This window comes from Haliaeetus albicilla, chromosome 16, assembly GCF_947461875.1.
Source record: "Haliaeetus albicilla chromosome 16, bHalAlb1.1, whole genome shotgun sequence".
Classification (NCBI taxonomy): Eukaryota; Metazoa; Chordata; class Aves; order Accipitriformes; family Accipitridae; genus Haliaeetus; species Haliaeetus albicilla.
Window position 1 is genome coordinate 29449552 of NC_091498.1, and position 20006 is coordinate 29469557.

General features: G+C 39.9%; 1 long non-coding RNA gene across 6 annotated transcripts in view; it reads left to right on the forward strand.

The window, feature by feature from the left end:
• Window positions 1-336: 336 nt before the first annotated feature.
• LOC138689339 (uncharacterized) overlaps window positions 337-20006 on the forward strand; it is a 34077-nt gene continuing 14407 nt past the window's right edge. For 4 of the 6 annotated variants that reach the window (XR_011328223.1, XR_011328226.1, XR_011328228.1 and 1 more), the window contains exons 1-4: window positions 337-508; window positions 12494-12679; window positions 17917-18053; window positions 19427-19568. This is a non-coding gene — a long non-coding RNA (uncharacterized lncRNA). Of the gene's footprint in view, window positions 509-12214; window positions 12379-12493; window positions 12680-17916; window positions 18054-19426; window positions 19569-20006 lie in introns of those variants that run through there. The other 2 variants (XR_011328227.1, XR_011328225.1) reach the window with 2 other exon arrangements.

A 20006-nucleotide genomic window follows, 5' to 3' on the forward strand; every position in this document is an offset into this window, starting at 1 on the left:
AAGGCCTGGGAAGTAGGTTCATGGTTGGGTAACTTGTTTGTGGGCACTGCAGGATTGGTAAGGATGGGGACTGCAGATGCTAATTATTTTGATTAGTGGAGGATTTGGTACTTTCAAGAAGTTTAAAAGAGTTTTGGGTTTGTTCCAGGCTCTTTAGACTCTGGATGGGTTGAGATAGTCTGAGGCTTTGGCAATCCCTGTTGGAGTCACACTTGGGCCTCACCTCTGCTTTATATGTAAATGGTGAAGTTATCCACACGAAAGCTATCATCTTCTGTGTCGACTTCTCTTTGGAAAACACTGTGTTTCAGTCAACTGCTCTTTATCTTTGGGCAGGGTGAGGTCTGTCTCGGAGAGGGAGGCAATGCTGGGACTCCTGTGGGGACTCCTCCTGTGGACACTGACGTTGGGACCCACCACCGCGCTGCCTCTGTTCCCATGCAGGATTTCAGCCCATTAAGAGGACTGGCCCAGCTGGAAAACTCGAGACATCCATAAAACCAGTAAGGTAAGTAACATCTTCAGGCATTATTTACCTGTGAGGGTTAAAGCATGTCTTTCTTACTTTTATGTGAAAATCAGACTCCTGATGCCAGTTTGGGGAGCTGTGATTATAGCCAAGGACCTATAATGCTTGTGCTTTTATCTTGTTACTTTTTAGTACAAAAGTCTTGCAGATATCCAGTGTACATAGACACAATGTTTCAGTATAAATTTATAATAATTTTATTCACAGTAATAATGTCAATGATCAAACCGAAATCAAAGACCAGTAAGAATTTGACTTAAGACTGTTGTTCTCAGCCATCTCAAAGCTCATTCAGAATAAATTAAAAATTATAACAATAAATTAATGAAATCATATTGTATCTTTTTAGAGGACACAGGCTCCCAGTTTCCATGAAAACTGCTCTGCAGCCAGCTGCTTCTGCAGCTGACATTTGCTTATTGAGCCAAATCCATATCTCAGGGCAGACCAGAGGGAATGTGTCTATTCTGGTTCCTGAGAAACAAAGCAGACAAGGGCTATTTCTAGTGGCCTTTCAGGTCCAGTGTGGGTGGCTGAGAACTTTGAATCAAAGTCCTCCCTTTCAAAATTGAACCCAGTGATATGAATTTTGAACAGGGCTCACAGACTTAAACCCAGTAGAGGAGGAAATTGAGACAGTTTGTGATGATGAAACAAGCAACTTCTCCCCCTCTTGGAATGCGAATATTATCTTCAAGAAATGGGAAAAGCAATAAATAAGAAACAAACTCAGAAGAATGAATTTAAATATTAGAGGACACTAAAATGTAGGAAAAATGTCCTGGCTCATTTTCTTCAAAACATTTTGATAGACTTCTGATAAACTAGGAAACACAAAAAATGCTGTCAGCTTGGGCCAACAAACAAAAAAATGCTGGCAGATGTGTGGAACATTCGCTCTTTTTTTTTCTTTACAAAGTTATACAATAAAATCCAGCCAGTATATGTGACTATCATATGGGGGAGGAGAGAAGGCAGGGAAGAAGGTTAAAGACTTTCAAACCTGGATGCTTAATTCTAGCTCTCTAAATCTGTATTTCTTATACAAATTATTTTGAGAGGCGCTTATACATCTCAGAACTCCTCCTAAATCATTTAAGGTTGAATTTGTCTTCTTAAGATGATGTGATCCAATGTTCTTTATTCGGTGAAGGGAAGCATCTATAAACCATTTCTTTTCTGAATAGCTTTATTTCTGAATCCTTGCTTACCCCAAATAAGATCTGAAATGGTTTCTCGTGAACATTAGAGGATTAAGGAGTAGAGGGTACTTTGTGTTTCTAAAAGGCAGTCTAATGATAAACAGTGACATATATTTTTAATGCTAACAATGATACTGTGTTACAGTTTTAAAGCATTTTTAAAATATATACAGTCTGCAAAGGAAGAGGGGGAAACTGGTAGGTATTTCATTTTTTATCAAAGGCTAGCCATTCATAAATTGCTGAACAATGGAAACTGCATGCAGTGGTAGCGCCTGGACTTAGAGTGAACCATAGCATTTCATAAACTTATAGAGCTAGGCATAAAGTGCTACTATTGGGAGTCTGCATCACCGAGTATCTGCTCACTTAAACCCCAGGGTAGAGGAGAAATTTTCATGGAGCTTATAGTGATTTATAATGGGAAGCATAGGCTTTTTCATAGACATTGTTCTCAGTGACAGTGTAAAGAAAGAGAGCACTAAATCTCTTCTCATCATAACTAATGATTAAGTCAGCAGCTTTTTTGGCGCATACAGAATGCCCTTCTACAAAAACAAAGTATTCTATTGTGATGTATTACATTTAAAAAACCCATAAGTATCCCATAAGGCCATTGCAATATTTTTAACTAGATCTTCCCTCTTTGTCACCATATTGAAATAAATGGAATGTGTCAGACTGAGTAATGCTCTTTCAATAAGTTTTTAGGAGCTCACTTAGAAGTTTAGCAAAATATAAAGAAACGAGGAAAACTTTCTCAGGATCCTCTATGGCCTGAATGAAAGATCGGTCCATTAAGGAGAAAAGCTTATGCTGATGCTGACACTAATAAATGGGACAGGGAAGGATATTTCTGCTTAGTTTGGGATACCTTGCTTCAAGTTTGCTGCCTCAAGTTGCCCTGTGAAATAAATCAGCCAGCTGAAGATGATTCATTGCATTACAAAGTTCCCATCAATATAATGGGGAAATCAGTCTTGTGTGAGTGTTCAAATGTGAACCCACCCTCAGCTATTAGGAGTCAAAGGGCCAGCAGTCACTGAAAAATTAACTCCCCTGCATCCGCTGTTCAGACCTGGCTTTGAACTATGCCACTAGGAGTGCCTCTTGCTCCAGAGGGTATTTCTGTTATTCAGTCTGGATACTGAACTTGCTTTAGCATCATACATTATTTGGAAGAAAATACCATGATTTTGTTAGGCTGTTCTTTCTCCAGTGCTTTCATTTCGGACGCAATCTCAGCCCTATTGAAGTCAGCGGTAACACTCCTCCAGCCATTACCAGGGCCAGGCTTTTACTCTCTATTTTGACCCTTGAGGCAAATTTTTAGAAGGTGGACCTTCAGAGTTAGATCTAACTTGAATTTTAAGTCTCTCTTGTAGGAAATATAAATACTTTCTCTTTTATAAATATGTTCCCTAAAATATTTTATACATCAAAACACTGGGAAAAAATGTCTCCTCACTGCTTCTCAGATGGAAAAAAATGCAGTAGAATGGCAATGGGAAAGAATTGTGTTTAATCATTATCCCTCAGTCATGGTCAGGCTTTAGGACTCCGTTGATCTCCATGTTGCAAGTGCTGTATTTTAACACTGTCCGTCTTTCATTCTTTAGGAAAAATATAGATTAATGAGAATCCATTTTCAAGAGAATCTTCTTTTGTGACACTGATCCTACAGCGTGTTCTTACATTAGATAGTTCAAACGTCTCTGAAATGTTTGAAAATCTTGCCTAGTAAGTCCTTTTTTACATCTCTGTAATACAGCCTTTCCTGAGTATCACGTCTGGAATCCTAGCCACAACTCACAAAAGTTACGGTTGGGTAAAGTGGGCCCTACTCGGACTTAAGAATCTTTCAGTTTTCCTTTTTTTCCTCCCCCTTTGCCTCAACAAAGGTCCTAGTCAAGAGTGGGATAGAAGGAAATCCCATTAGAGCCTAATAATGCTGCTTCTTTCCAGAGGGAGTCACTAGAAAGTAATTTATTTCTGCAGCATGTAACTGGAGGTACTCATTTGTCAAAGGCCTGTGCATGCTGGTGCTATGGCCTTCGTTATCCCCGGAACAAGGGACTGAGGTTGTGACCCAACAAGCCTACTCCTCCTGCCAGGCTAGCCCCGTTTGTTCCTTACTTACTCAAACATCACATTTGAGGCCACAGGATGTATAAGGCTAGGCTTATAGCTGGAATTTGTACAGTATGCATGAGGTATGAAAAGCCACAATTCTTCTGCTTTCCCGTATTAGCACCAATAAGAGGCTACCGGCGAGAGTATTGCAATCAGCTGCATTCCTTCATCTCCTGAGCCATGGGCAGCTCTAATTTTCAGACATGCTTTCCTTTCCCCCCCACCCTGCTTTTCTCTATTGTTATGTCTTTCCCATCAAGGGAATTCACCCTCAAGTTCAGATCACACACACTTAGGAGATGCGGTGGAGAATTGGCCCTTTGTGAGCGTGTGAAGGATGCTTTCCTTGACCTGTCAGAGAACATATTTTACTTGATGAGAAAGAATGCTGGGCCAAATTCCTTCCTACTGTAAGCAGGCTGCTAGAAGTGGCCTTACACTGGGGATGAGCATGGCCTAGTTTGGCTGGCGGAAGGTCTCCTAAGCAGAGACTTACTGTTTACAATGTGTTGGCTGCTTTTACTTTTACTTCTCTTTTAAGTGATGGTGCGTGTTTATACCAAACAATGCAAATAGGAAGTCATTTGTTTGTGAGGGCCTAATCCTGAAGCCCTTATTTTGCATATACTGAAGTTAAATTCAGCCTTTACTCAGATAAGCTCCAGTTGAATTCGCAAGGAGTTTGCCACAGTGAGGACAAGAGGACTGTGCAAGTGTGCTGCTTGTTTTTGGCCAAAGCACAAAGACACTTTACGTTAAAAACACATACTGAAAAAAATAGAGGCACACACAATTACTGCCTGTATGCATGCGGCACTATACGTGTGCACACGAACACAATTGCACACTAATCTAATCAATACATTCATTTCTTATTAGAACATAATTACACATCCCAGGAGGCTGGAACAGAAAAGTCCCATTAACCCCTCATGCCCTTTTCAGCTTTCCTCTGCCTTTCCATCTAACAGACCTCTGTGTCACTCCACTCATTAGCAGTTACTGTCTATGACATTGTTACATAAATAAGGATGTCGACCTGTCAGAATGGGTCACCCAATTCAAGGGTGATGATAAATATCTGTCCCTCTGAATTAGGCCAAAGACACCAGAGTACAGGACAGCTACTGTTGATTATTGGATAGTTAATGTATAGAGGACAAAAGGTGCTGAGGCCTGGTCACTTTTTGGATCATTAATATGGATTTAGGCCTATTGTTAAAAAAAAAAGCACACGCACACGCAAAACTAGGTTAGCAAGAACATGCATAACTTTCAATTTGGGATAGAATGTATAGATGGCGGGCAGATCCATGGAGATGAAGGTGTGACTTTTACATGAAATTGATGGTGCTTTTAGATAAGCAAACAAAATTTTGGGGGTTCAGGCTGAAAACACTTTGTGCTCCCCCATGCTTACAAATGCTATGTAAGTAAAAGGCACAGTGGATGCCTTTAAATAAGGCAAAATGACTCCAGGAAGGGGAGTATGCAGTAAAGCAGTATTCAGTTCAGAAGCAGCTAGAGAGCTGCTGCTGAGGCGTATCACATGGTTTGCACTGAAAACCGTCCGTTATTGCCAAGACTCTCTTCTGAAACTCTTGTTTTATTTTCAAAACACCTTTTTCTACTTAAATAATGAAGGGACTGGAGAGTATCTGTAACCCAAATTCATTCATTTAGTGATACTATCTTTTTGTGTTAGTGACAGATTATTCCTTGCAGGTAGCACTTAAGTGTGATGCAACACACTGCTTTGATTTTAATAGCAGATAATGTAAAAATATCAAGGCAGTTTGTAGACAGATGCTCTTGCCATTCCAAATAAGAATGAATTAAGACCCCTTTCCAAAACACTCAATGCTGTAACTCACTGAAAATGTTACGTGCTGGGCAGGAACATCCCTTAGGATTTGTTTATCTAAAAGTCTAATTGCAGCACCCACAACTTTCCCTGAATTCAGTGTCCCACAGGATCAGAGTGTTGTATCACTGTCTGGAATTTGTTACAACAATTTGCTCTGAATGGGAGATCCAGTCTGGTAGGGAGCTAAGTGTCCTGTAAGGAAGTCAGTGTAAGTAAGTACAGCATGTCTTTACAAAGTCAGGCCCCTTAGTTTTACTCCACTCTTTCCTACCTCTGTGCACCAGTACATCCTTTACAGTCCTGCCACCGAGCTGCAAGAGACACGGCTGCGGCATTCTTCTAGAAGAAGGCTCCACCAGAGGATGATACGAGCCCATGCGCCAATTCAGCAGTGCAAGGTAGCTGTAATTCACTTCATGTTTCCCTCTTCCTAACTTCCTCCACCCTCAGGGAGCGACTATTACAAGGAGTATCCCTGTTTTCCTGGCACACTGACCTATGGAAAAGTTCTGCTAGTTACTGTAGTCAGAAATCTCACTCCCACTGGTGGTGCCAGACAGCAATCTTTTCAGCACAGGAGGATCAACAAGTCAACTCGAGTTTGCTGAGACACCATGCCAGTCCTGAAATGCTGGTTTGAGTAGAGATTGTGAGTTCTGGCTTACTGGAGAACATTCGCATCTTTATCCATGTTCAGCTATGCAGATCTGGAAAAAGAAAATGCAGGCTCATCAGAAATAGGGATACCTACAGCTCCTCAATTTCGCTTGCTGGGGTAAAATTCTCTGCCAGCCCTTTGGGAAAATGTATTTGTGTTCAAATCTGTGTTGGCACACAGGAAATCTGAGCCGATGTAATTGTCCTTTGAGCTCAGTGGGGTCTTCCTTTTCATTTGACAGATAAATGGCTCATTAAAAAGGTACGAGGAAGGGAAGGAGCAGGAAGAAACAAGCCACAATACTGTCCCATAACAGAAACATTGTAAAAAATGGAAGAAAGGTACAGTCTGCTCACTGGCTAAAGCACTTACGTGCATCTTTAGGGTCAAACTCTGCAGTGCAGAACTGTAGTATCCCCATCCCAGAGGTCTTTGGATTTCAGTGGTAGAGGAAATGTAAGTTTTCAAACCCTCTGTGGTGAAAGATGGCCTAATGTACTCCACAGTATCTTCTGCAAATATGGCAAGAGCTTTGTAAGAAACATAACAATACTTTCATGGGTATTTTTAAGGGTTGCCATTTTGGCTAAGACATCAATTTCTAGCAGTGTACACCAGCCTCTATAACTTCACTTAAGGGACAAAGTCTGGAGCTGGTCTACGGCGGCAGATTTATATCCTCAATGGATGAGACCCACAAGGGAATGTCTAATGTATCCTGTACCTGAATTGTATATCAGCAAAAGATATCAAAAAGATTTAGAAACACACTCTTCCCAGATCTGCTTTTTCCCATTCAAACTGCAGTCACACATACCATTTTATTTAGCTGTACTAGATTCTATTATTTTGTGATTATTATTGGTAAGATTCATACGCCTCCATGAAATCAATTTTTAGAATTAATTTTCCAGAACAGATTTGTCTGTGCATGAACCTGCAGATGTGTTTCTGCTGGAATATACAACATTTTCTCTGCAAACTGAAGCCTTTGGGGTCTGAAAGTTGTAAAAAAAAAAAAAAAAAAAAAAAAAAAAAGGTCAACCTTTTTGTATCATTATAACAACTAAAATTTGAAGATCTTTTGATCTGGGATTTCCTCAATGTATTTTCTAATACATGTTGAAGATGGTGTTATAGGAAAGACAAGGTTATCGCATGGCTTGGAAGTGCACAGTGTAGTAAGGTTGCTTGCTGATGCCTCTGTTTCTTAAAGGCATAGACCCGTCAGTGTTCTGACTGACATCATCAGACATCTTCTGATATCAACACCTATTCTTTATAATGACAGATTTGATAGTCTGTGGGAAATGCGTAAAAACCATAATACAGAAAAATACACTAAATTACGTTATTTCTTTGTATTTGGTTATTTCCTAAATATTTCACGGACCAGCATGGTTGTATGAACTTGATGCCTATCAGAAACCAGGGGTAACCACGTCAAAATGTAAGTTAAAAAATGACAATATATTTCTTTCCTTTTAAGGTCGATTGTAAAAAAACCTTGTGCATACACACATGCTACATTTATAAAAATAATTCCTAACACCCTCTAAAAAAGTCTAAACATAATATCTCAAATATGTGGCCAATATATATGGGATTATTTTGCAGCAGTGGGTTAAGCATATTGCTGGCAAAGAACTGCAGGACACGATGATATAAATTCACAGAAATAGTGCTTGCTAATGCAGTAAATGACGACAGCTGCTGTAACTGCTGAACTAAAAGGGAGCTCTATCCAAGAATAATGAATATTTCCCATTGCATTTCAGAAGTGCATGCTTTGCACATGTGAGTGTGGGTCATAACTCAGTCAGCCCTACGTAGCCCTCCATTTACCGCATGGTAACATTTCGATTAATTAATTAAAGGTCTGAAGTTAATTGTGCACATACTCGGCGTGAGAATTCCAGCAAGGTAGCCAAGTCCTCGGTGGGTCACGGGCCAGGTCCCGCCTGGTCAGCGCAGAGCCCCTTGCGATGCCTGCCTCAGCCCAGCCTGCTGAAGGCAACGGCTCTCCTCCCGTAAACTGCCAGGGCGAGAAAGCCATTAGGCTTCCCATTGCAGCCCGGTAACAATCTGCCTGTTTGTGCCGGCGGTTTTTGTACTGTGACTACCTTTCCAACAGGAACTGGACTGAGATCACTGGCTTATTCCAGTCTAGCCACTGAAAGGCTGCCTGTTTATTAAAACCATACTCTCTGTGAAATGCATCTTTGTCTATGAAATGGCATGGCCACTACATAAGTTTGTGATTTATGGTCGTCAGATAGTGTGTTTGCAGTAGGCAAAGCAGTAGGCCTTGAGGGATCAGGATTTGTTAGCCCACGGCTGTCCATCTCCAGATGCTTTCATGCTTGCTTGCTTCATTGAGACATAATAATTGATGGGACTTGGCTTCTTGACGAGTGAACAGAGCTACTTCTGCTGTTGCATGAGGCAAACCCAAACCAGCAGCTATAGCGTAAAACATATCAGAAGCATCTGAAGCATCCGGACACCCATCAGAGTGATGTGGAAATCTACCTGGGTTATCTCTAGAGCTCGGGTATCCGTAGCAGTCTAGCTGTGGTAGGATAGAGCACCAGGAACATTAATTTAGCCAGCCGAGAAGCGCTTGAGGCTGTGGTTCCACATTTTTCTCTGTGGCAATTTTGGCTCCAGCGGGTCATGCTGCCACTGCCCAGGGCTGTTTGCAGCTGACCCTACACTGTCCTCTTTGTTCTGCACACAGGGATGGCAGGAGCATGGGAGCAGGCAGCACCGAGCCAGAATGGGCATCGTCTGCTGACGCTGACTCCATGTCCTGGAGAAATGTATGTGTAACCACAACCCAAGGGGCAGGATGAATAAGCCTATGTGGAAGTCTGTGACTAAATCATTCTGGAAAGTAGGCTCTAGGCTCTTTTGAAAATGTTACCCATTGCTAGTAGGGACTAGATGTCTTAAAGAAAAGGCAAAAGGCCGTTTAGTCTATTCCTTTAAGTGCATAGCGTCATATATAAAAGAAATCACCAGCACAGCTGCTGTTAGCTGGAAGATGTAAACTTTCTCAGCAAGTAATTGGTGGCCATAAAGATTACACTGCCCTCTCTAAAGTGGTTCCTGGTGTTAATCTAATCAGTGCCAAGTACAGTAGCTGATGATCTCTGCCAAGAACCTCTCTCTTCTATTACCTGGGTTAAGCCTGTGCCCTGGATGCAAAAGTAACATGTCGTAAGTATTGAAGCCAAAGCAAAATACAAAAAAGTGGGTGTCTGTTACAGGGACTTAGGAAAGAGGTCTGTTGTGTCTGTTGTATCGGTTTATCTGAAAATTCTGGCGGCAAAACGTTCCTTGCTCGTTTGATTATGTGTTGTCACAGGGTGTGTGCAATGTATGATAGCGGCAAACAAAGCTAAATTCCTGTGAGTAAATTATCCACCATGAATTACTCAACAGCTCCATACCAGTCAAGCTACAAATATTAGTATACATTGGCATGCACGTTACCAGTGTGGTATCAGCTGATATTGTAAAGGTGTGATGCAATAAATTGCCTAAATGACTCCGTGTACCATTATATGGTAAGTGTGCAAAACCCCCTCTGCCTCCTACAGGTGCCCGCACAGCTCCATGCATTACACCTTGAAAATGTTCATTTGCAAGTTTGCCTCTAAGTGGTAAGATGCAAAAGCTTCCACTCGCACTAAATCCTGGAAATTAGGTACAGAAGAAAGCAAAGACCTCCCGCCTCCTGCAATCAGTTTGGCAAAGGCAGTTGTCAAGAGGCTGATACTTATTAGCCTTTTTCCAGTACTAAATCTGCCATTCGTCACAGTCCCTATGACAAGAAAGTTATTTGTCCTCCTGGCTGATCCAACTCCAGGACCACGCCAGCAAGTGTGTCTTGGACAGGTACGGCCGTGCGCTGCGGTGGTTATCCTGGCTGGCCTTGAACAGGGCCAGCAACATCAGTCAGGAGTTACTTCGCAAGCTGTCTTTTACCAAAAAAAAAAGCAAGCCAAACTGTTGACAGAGAGATGCTGAAGCCTTTGTAATGCCTACAGCCAAGCGTGCCCCATGCTGTGATCTCATCAGATGTCATGTGCTAACTCGGTACTTCATGGAGGGCTTTTATAGCCTGTATGGGAGGCACTGTTGATGAATAAGTGGCATGCTTTCTTCTGAATCTGGCTTAAACTCAATATTAGTGGACACTGTAGGTGTCTACTCCAGTAAGAGTCTTGCTATCAACGTCTTCTGTTGCTGTGGCCATTTTTCCGTCATTTTTGCAAAAAGTGCATGTGATAATGTAATTAATGACTACGCTTCTTATGGTAGTGGAAGCAGACAAGTGCTGCAGGGTGGATTTCACATCTAAGCGTACAGGACAGGTGAGCAGTCAGGAAACAGAGGGATGTGGTGTTCCCCAGCATGAGGCAGCCCCCATTTTTGGTTGGGGGTATGGGAAGTGTGAGCTGAAAGGGGCAAAGACCACGAGAGAAGAAAGTAGGAGCAACAGGCATGTCCTGCAGCTGCGGTGGAGACAGGGTGAAGACAGAATGACTGATTCTTACTGTAGAAAACGTGTGTGATTGATAGAAGCAAAGCAGATCAGCGATTAGAAAATAAGCAAAAACAGAATCTGAGAAATTACCCTTTTCCAGGCTATAGAGCCAAGTTCAGATTCTTTCAGGAACTGATTCCATTTACATTGATGAGAGGAGAAAATACCTGCTTACACTGAAATATGTGATTTCCATTGCTGAATTACAGTTTTATGCACTCAAACATATGGCCCATGTCCCCCTGACCCCACCAGGAACAGAGTTGCACAGCTTCTGTCATAGCTGGCTTGCTGTGTTGGGTTGGCAGGATTTCCAGATTTGGGATAGAAAATTTCTGCTCCGTGACCCCACCTTTTTGCAGCCCTTCTGGTATGTACAGACAGGCGTCCTTTCCCAGCACTCAGGGCACACCAGTGAAATTCTTGCTAATGTAAGAAAGAGCAGATCGGCCCCTTAGACTTCGGTTTGTCTGCGTTAGTTTTCATGGATACAGCATACACCTTTTGCCAGCAGGTAGGATGCACAGACTTGCAGAGCGTGCGCATTCGTTGCTTACATGGGCTTGTATCCTATTGTATGAACTTAGCTAACCAACAGCATTTTAGATTCAGCTTAGCTGTCAGTAACAACTTTAACTCAACTCTTCCATAATAGAGTGGTGTACAGCTCCATCCATTAGCATCCTTCTGAACTACTGTAGAAATTTTTGAAACAAAAGACATTTTTTAAATAAGAGAAGAATCATACCCAGTTATTTTAAAAAAGCATAATTAATTCAAACTTTATTAATATTTCACTCTAGTTTTTTTATACTTCCTCTGTAGACCCAGATATGTACACATACACTCATGCACACACATGCACAGATACTTATATATGTGTGTGTGTAAATATATATGCGTGTGTGTGCGTGTTCCATATATATATACACACACGTATGTTTGCCTGGAATGTATACGAAATGTCAGCATGTTTGTAGAATGTTGTCTAAGATGTTTTGGAGTTCACCAGTGATATGCCATTATTGATGATTTATTCATACAACAGAAGTGCCTACAGAACCTAACTGAAACAGGGATCAGATTGTGTTAAGCAGTCTTCAAATGGTTCTTGCTTTGATGCAAATGTTTTAGAGAGGAGGCGAAGAGAAAGAAAGATGTAAGAACTACCAAGCAGACTAGTGGTTTAGCTGGAAATAAATTTCAGTGTCCTGACTAACACCTTTTGATTCTCACTGGCTTCTTGTATTGCAGTGTGGTGAATCATCTGTCAGCAACAGAATTTGTCTGAATGAATATTATCACAGATTGCTCTGATGCTCAGTCCTGCAGGGCTCCAAGCACTTGATGGCAGCCTTCAGAAACTCCTCCTGCTCTACTGGATTTCAGAGTCCTGACACCAAATTTACTCTGCTTGTGCTGTGATCAGATCTGGTTAGAACTGTGCTTTGCCCTCAGCACTCAGTCCAAGGTCCCTCTGAAGTTCCAAAGATGTCACTTGCATTTTATTCCCATTATTCCTCATTTTCACATGCTTGTTCACATCCAGGTTCCGGAAGAAGCTTCAAGAGGAAGTGCCAGAATCTTATTAGGGAAAGATTGTTGTGCTTTAACTCCCCGAGGAGGCCTGGCGAGATTATAAAGAAGACAGCAGCATGCTCCTGCAGAAGGCTGAGAGGTGAAGGAAGCAGACAAGATGGAAAAGTTAATAGGAAGAAGGAAAAGTGTAAAAGAGGTACAGTGCATGGGAACGTAAAGAGAAAGGAAATGACTGATGAGGGAGAATGTGAGTCTTTGGTTCGCAGTGTTACAATATCACTGTCTGCATTTGTCACATCATTTAACAGTGACCTGCAAATGATTATTTTTATTGCATTTATGCTTTTCATCACTTCTTGGTGATTTACAATGAAAGCTTGAAAGAGTTCACAGCTTGATTTTTTTTTAATATACTCGTCGTTGTTCTGTATCTCAAGCTTTTTGTATACACAAAATTCTTGCCAGCGCAACTAAATTAGTTTAGATTGATTTTGACACATTAATGTACAATCCTTCTCCTACAAACACCCAAACCCTCATCAGCATCTGGGGGACACACTTCAATTGGTGCAGTCATTTTCAATAGCTCTAGTTTTTGTCCATAAGAAATGCTCAAACAGGCAAAGCTTATCCTGGCAGACAGGCTTTCAATATGTCAGGAAGATAGAGATGAGGGAAGGGGGAGAGAGTGGAATTTTACAGGCAATACTTGCATGTGCTAAATAAAAAATGGGGGGAGGATTTATTTCCCTGCCTCAATTCCCTTTGCAGTTCACCTTTAAAGGAAAATATTTTTTTAATGAACATGTATTAAATGTGCTCATGTTCAGTTATGATTATTGTTTAATGAATAGGATATTCATTACATTTAAGCATGTTGAGCTCACAGAAACAGCTGGAAAAATATTAAAAGCATTCATTATACACAAGTGAAGAAACAAGCTTGTATGTGTATGTGTTTATGTGTATGTGCACATATATATTAAACACCACACAGCACATTATATGGGAGAGGGCCCTCACAAGGACATGGATGACATACATGCACAATGATTTAAAATAACAGAGTAAGAAGTGAAAATAAATCCAAAGATCAAAAAGAAACAGAATAGAAGAGAAAATAGGGAGGAACAAACTGAGAGGAAGTTATGCTAAAACGTGGCTGTATTCCATATTAGTTAGTCAGATTTCCAGATTAAGACAAACTAATTTTGTTATTTCTTTTTTTGCTCTTTCATTGAAAAGAGATACATCCCAATTCAAGGAGGTGTTTAAACATGTGCTTAACTTTAAGCATATAAGTAATCCTGGTGAAGTTGTTTTACCGAGTATTCAGAAAAGCCACGTTTAATAAAGCCATTCACTGTAGTTAAAAAGATCGACAAGTTCTAGGTTAGTGGAGAGGGGAAAAGTAACTATTACATTTATATATATTTAATTACATATGTGAAGAAGAGGAAGCTTGCAGCAATACATATGAATGAGAAGCTTAAAATTGCAGAAGAATAATAAGGGAAATATAAGGAGAGCAGGCAGACCTGATTCCACCAAGCTCATTTTTTAATATATTAAGAAGAAAACCTGAACAATACTGATCTTTTTCACTAGCTTAAGACAGCAGAAAAATACGGGAAAATGGGTAGAACTGGCTTTATTTCAGAAAAAATCCATATCATATAATGAGTATAGGGATCATTGAATGTTTTCCATTCCAGCAGTAACTCTAATAAGTTCCAACAGGAGCTTATTAAACACAAACTACTGAAATCAGAGTTAAGATCAAAATATCCTTATATCTGTACCCAGGAGTTTTAAAGGAGCTCAGTGGTTTTTCTGGAGTGCCAGCGCATGCGATAGCTATCAACTGGGTATAAGCTTCCAGAAACACATATGATTATATGAAAAGGAAGCTGTCAAATAGGGATGTAAAAGGTGTATTACTTCTGCATTTCCCTAGAATAACATAGTGAAGATTAAGGTAGGTTCTGTATTGCTGCAAATTTTGAAATCAGAGAATAGATGTTCTAGTATGAGTAAGAGTCTATCGAGGAAACCCTATAGAATACACTATATTGGGAGTAGAATTATGGGATAAATGTACGTGCATTTATGTCTAACTCTCTGTTCTCAAAACCTGACTATGTGAAGTGGCTTCTCAATATGCTGAACTTCATATGTCCTGCCATGTATTTTTAAACATGTACCTTAAGCATGTATTTCCTTGTGCCCTGCACTGCAAAGCCAAGATCCTAACTCGGCTTTCGCTGCACCGCCAGCAGCTCACCTCAGTGACAGGCTGGAACTTGAGCTGACGTCTCCCTTGTCAATTTTGTTTTGGATGGGCCAAATGCAATCTGCTGTATGAATCTATAAAATTAAACATATCGTCTTTGATCTAAACCAATACAAGCTCAGTAATGAGAAACAGTGTGGCAATCTGTATCATGGTGGAATAGATGCTGGGTGCTCATTTCTTTTTTGCCCTGTTTTAATGCAACACTAACGCCTCTATTATTTTATTTAAAAATCATGTACCACAAAAACTAGTTGTCTATGAAGCACTTGCTGATGGCCCATGGAGAACTGATTAGCAAACCATATTTTTTACATGTATACACCATAGTACCTTATTAGCTCAATAGCTTCTAATTTTTAAGTAACTGTCCTTATTCTGGCAGCAGCATGGTGAGAGGAGGTTTTGTTACAGTACCTTTAGATCCTGATAGCAGGATTCTTACTGGAGATAATGAGCAAAACCTCCTTGAGCCCCAGAGATCACCATTTGTAATGAATAATCAAAAGGCTGTTGCATCCAGAGGATGCCATGGTTGAGCTTATGTGGAATATCAAAGCTGAGACTGATACTGGACCAGTCTTTACATACCAGTGCAGGCAGCTACCAGAAAAAAACCATTTAATTGCTCTTTTGTTTTTTCTCGACTGCACCATCAACAATCATGTTATGTAGATCACTGATATTCCTTCACTTGCAAACTTCAGTAAAGCTGAAGGTATTAACCCTTGGTCAGACCTTCAGGAGCTAAAATATTTTTCTGTCTTGTGTTAAAAGGGAGATGAATGAGCCAAAAGCTGAGGGTATTTTTATTCTTTGGTCCTTTGCAAAATCTGATAATCTAAACAGGGAATAATTAGTGTTTCTCAACTCCTTGCTCACTTCCTTGAATGAAACAGTATTGATTTATAAGCTGCTGAAGTATGAAAGTATTATATGGAGACATCGGAAAAATGGGGATCAGACTGCGTAGGCAGAGAGCTATATAACATGCATGTTATTGGTTTAATTGCATAAATTAAGGTTTCTAAATAGGTCTCTGTTATCTTCGGAAGAAAGGAGAAAGAAAAGCAAAACTACTATTTCAAGGAGATAGATTTAAAGGTGCAACAGCAAAGAAAAAATATTGTCATTTATTTAATGGCATCTTTATTGATTATATGAATTTGGGTTCAGAAGAGAATGTTTATAAAATTAGAGCTTTTCCTTTGTATCTGCATTGTCAGACTGGCTCTAGGTTGCCAGATAAATTAAATGGCTCTAAAAAAGCTTTCTGTGGATGTAGACAGCTCACAGCAAGTCGATCCTTAATTTTTTTCAGAACCTACTGTCTGTCAAAAACTCACAGGAGTTAAAAAAACCACAAGTAACCCAAAGATTCAGTGTAAGAATTACAGTTGGCTGTTTGAGCCTCTAATTGCCTAGTGTCCTTGGCAAGAACAAACACAGAGCCATATCATTTGATATCTTGAACCATAACCTGCAATAATCCATACTCTTTAATCCTCCATATAGCTGTCGCTATGTCATCACAATTTATTTTAAAATGGTATTCTTTGGTACTAATCTCATTCCTAATCATTCATATTAATGTTAGCATTAGAGTGAATTAGGGCATTATTTGCCTAATATGTGCCATATGTGACACTTAAGTACTTGTAAGTAATTGCATATCAGAGAAGACAGCACTAAGTGTGAATGGCACATACAGTATGAAAAATGGAAGAGACCAATCTTAAACTTTTAATAGAAATAACTTCAGCAAAACTTTCCCACAGGCAACAGAACTCTGATATTTTTAGCTGGTTGAGGCCGATGTATGTTAAGAATAGCATTCACTGCAGTGGGAAAATACACAATTTCTATTATGGGGCAGTCAGAATAACAACATACTGATGATACACTGGTATAAAATATGTAATTATCTAGCATGCAAAAGAATAAATGACATAAACTGTTTATAGTAGGAATTGTGGAAGGACAATGACACATTGTTGTCTTCTTTGTGTAGCAAGGATAAAGTTTGGCTTCTAAAATTGCAAAATCTAATTCATGGTGTTTATGTGACGCTTCCTGCAAGAAGACTGATAAGATTTTTTTATTTCTAATAAATTAGGTTAGATATTAGCTTGGTTAAAATGGCAGATAGAACTGGATAAAATTAGAAAGATGTTAGCTTGGATAACATATTGTGTTTCTTCACCTTGCACCATTAGTCTAAAATTATACAGAATAGTCCTCCTTTCCCATGCAGCTGCAGCTAACTGCAATTTTCCTTCTAGAAGCATTACTGTATTGTAATTCATAGGATGCAAAATTCGTAACCATACCAGAAGTGTAGTCAGACTCTTTGAGAGCTATGCATGGAGGAATTATTCTTATTACAGAACTACTAGTCCATCATATTAATAATTATTAATAATGCAGAGAACAAAGGCATTGTGTGTCCTCATCTACCATCATATATAAAAATAGTTTTAATTGATAAGCCCCGTCTGTTCTGTGTGCTGTTATTGTATCACTATAAGTTGTAAAAATAGGGTAAAATCAATATTTTTTATCTGTCCTCCTTGGTAGCAAAGAAAGACCTAAGCTTCAGGATTAGTGGGCAGATATGAGGAGGATTTCTTTCTTTGTGATACAAATCTGTATTAATTGATTTTTCTTGATGTGGATTAATTGCAGCTCTTTATTAGGAATAATATCACAAATAAACTATAGACAAATATAGATTGCTAAGCCTAGATTTCAACGGAATGAGGCTAATCAATATCTAAGTCTGTAATTTAAAGCAATTCATTAAGGCCTCAGGAAAAGCTAAATAATATATGTGAGAAATGTCTCATCTGGAGCCTTAAAGGAGTTTCTCCCTAAACAGAATAAATACATTTGTAATATATAATTATTGCAGATTAAGCTTGCTCAAATGCTTTTCATTTGCCAGCTCTTACGCTAAGGGTGCGGGGGGAACACCTCTGCAGCTCAGGCTGTGGTAGCAACGTCCTGACGGGCCAGAGCTCCTCGCCGTGTTTATCATCAGGCTTTCAGTTCAGGAGAGGAGGACAGCTCTCACGCATTGCAATACCTCAGGTGTCTGTTTACCTTTTTGGTAATGAAAGTGTTTATTGTCTCATTTTAAGGAAGCGTAACGTGTTGTATATTCACCATGGTTTCTGATGGCTTACGCTAGACGAGAGAAGCATACTTTGGTTTTGGCCAAGGCATTTAAGCATGACACCCACCAAGCACAGCCCACAAACTCCTGCTGTGCCAACAGGTAGGGAGGAGTGTTTCCCATGGGGACACCGGTGTCTGGTCCCAGCCTGACGGATTGCCCAGCAGCCAGGGCCCCTCCGTGGCCAGCTGACCGTGCCTTCTGCTGGGGGCTTGCTCGTTGCCTTTGGGTGCCGGTTCTTCGCCATCGCCCCTGTACCTGTGTGCTGCGCTTTGGGGGTGCCCAGCACACAGCTGGGACTCCCAGAACCACTTGTGCCTAAAAGTAGACCCACATAGGATTAACTTGCATCAGCATTGTATAGTAGCTACATCTTGTGTCTTATAGGTCATTAAGAACTTTCTTTGGCTCTTTTATATGTTGCGTGATCTCAGACAGACAGTAATTAGACAGTAGGTCACATACAATTTGAGGTTGAAGTTAGCCAACAGTTACAAAAAAAACCAGGAGGGCTTAGTGCTTCTGTTAATTTACATTCTTCATGTACAGCCACACAACACGTATAGCAATGTCTGTACTACCATTGCTTTAGACAACAATTTGGGTATTTGTAACAACTTTGAAGCTCTTCAGTCTCTGATTGGACTAGTGCATCACTCCTGCTCTCTGTTCAGCCAAATGTGCAGTTCAGGTTCTGATCTTAAGCATCCATTTAAAGTTAAATACACGAGCAAACATTAAAATTGCTACTAATAACGAGCCTTCAGGAAATTAGTTTAGCGACTTGTAATGAGTGTATACTATGCAAGATGAATTTCAGGGTTCTGTGACTTAAGATCTTTCAGAATATAAACTGTATCATAAAAGAAGGGAAGTGGCTGTGGCACTTGTTTAATATGATTGCTGTGATACTTGAGACAGATCCGAGGTTTAGAAGCACTAAATGTAAAACCTAGGATAAAACACCTAAGTCAGTGCAACAATGACAAAAAAAGATAAATTTCAAAATAATGTTATAATAAGTATATTTTGAAAATACTTTTACATATTGACATGTGATCTTCAAGGACATGTGTGTGGATAAGATAGAAACAGACTTCAAGCATATACTAGTAGTTCTGACTAGTTCAAATTTTAGCACTTACCGAATTCATGAACTTCTCTGAAGTTGCAAAGGAGATGCATTTACCTTAGTAGTTCCACAAATGCTGCGCTTAATGAAACGTTTCCTTTGTGTTGCTTAAGAAACTTGGGTTTAGAGCTAGCAATCCCAAATTTTTAGTACAAGTCCCCAGGTTTCAGCGAGGCTACAGCAGGGATAAATGCAAACAATTTCTGCTGGGAAAACCATGAACACAACTTTCTCTACAGTGGAATAAGCCAGGCAAAACATTCTGTCAGCTCTCCAATGTGCATATACTGTTAAGCAATGCTGCTATTGCTCTAAGCCATGTCCTTTTTTTTCCTTTGCCTAGGCTAGTGTCTCTCCTATTGATACCACCTTGACTTCCAGTGCTGGAGCCTGCATTTTCCTCCAGTGGAGATAATAGAGTTTGACTCTCACTGTGAAGATACCATAGGCTATTAACTCACGTGCAGTGAAGATAAGGTAACCAGGTATTTAACTTGGTTAAATGACTTTAACTTCTGGTTCCTGTATACACTAGTTTGTCCTTGTCCTTGTGTTGAGTATTGTTTTGACAGCTGAATTATCTAATTCAAAGTAGCTAGTACCTGAACTAGCTAACAACTTCTTCCAGTAAAGTCTTAGCATGATTTAGACTGATTTTCTGCATACTATGGTCCCTTTACACTACTGTACAGGAAATATTTATACTAAGTATATTTAATGGCTGTAGAAATAATACCTTATGTAATTACATCATGAAAGATGTCAGAGGACAGAAATTTCTTGCTTGTTCTCATTCTTTTATATTTCTTAGACCCTTTCTCAATTCCATGCTGCTTCCATGGCAGTACAATAAATCAAAGCCTAAATCTGAAGATGTGTAGAAATGGCAGGGCATAAATGCATCCAGGATAGACTGCTCTTGC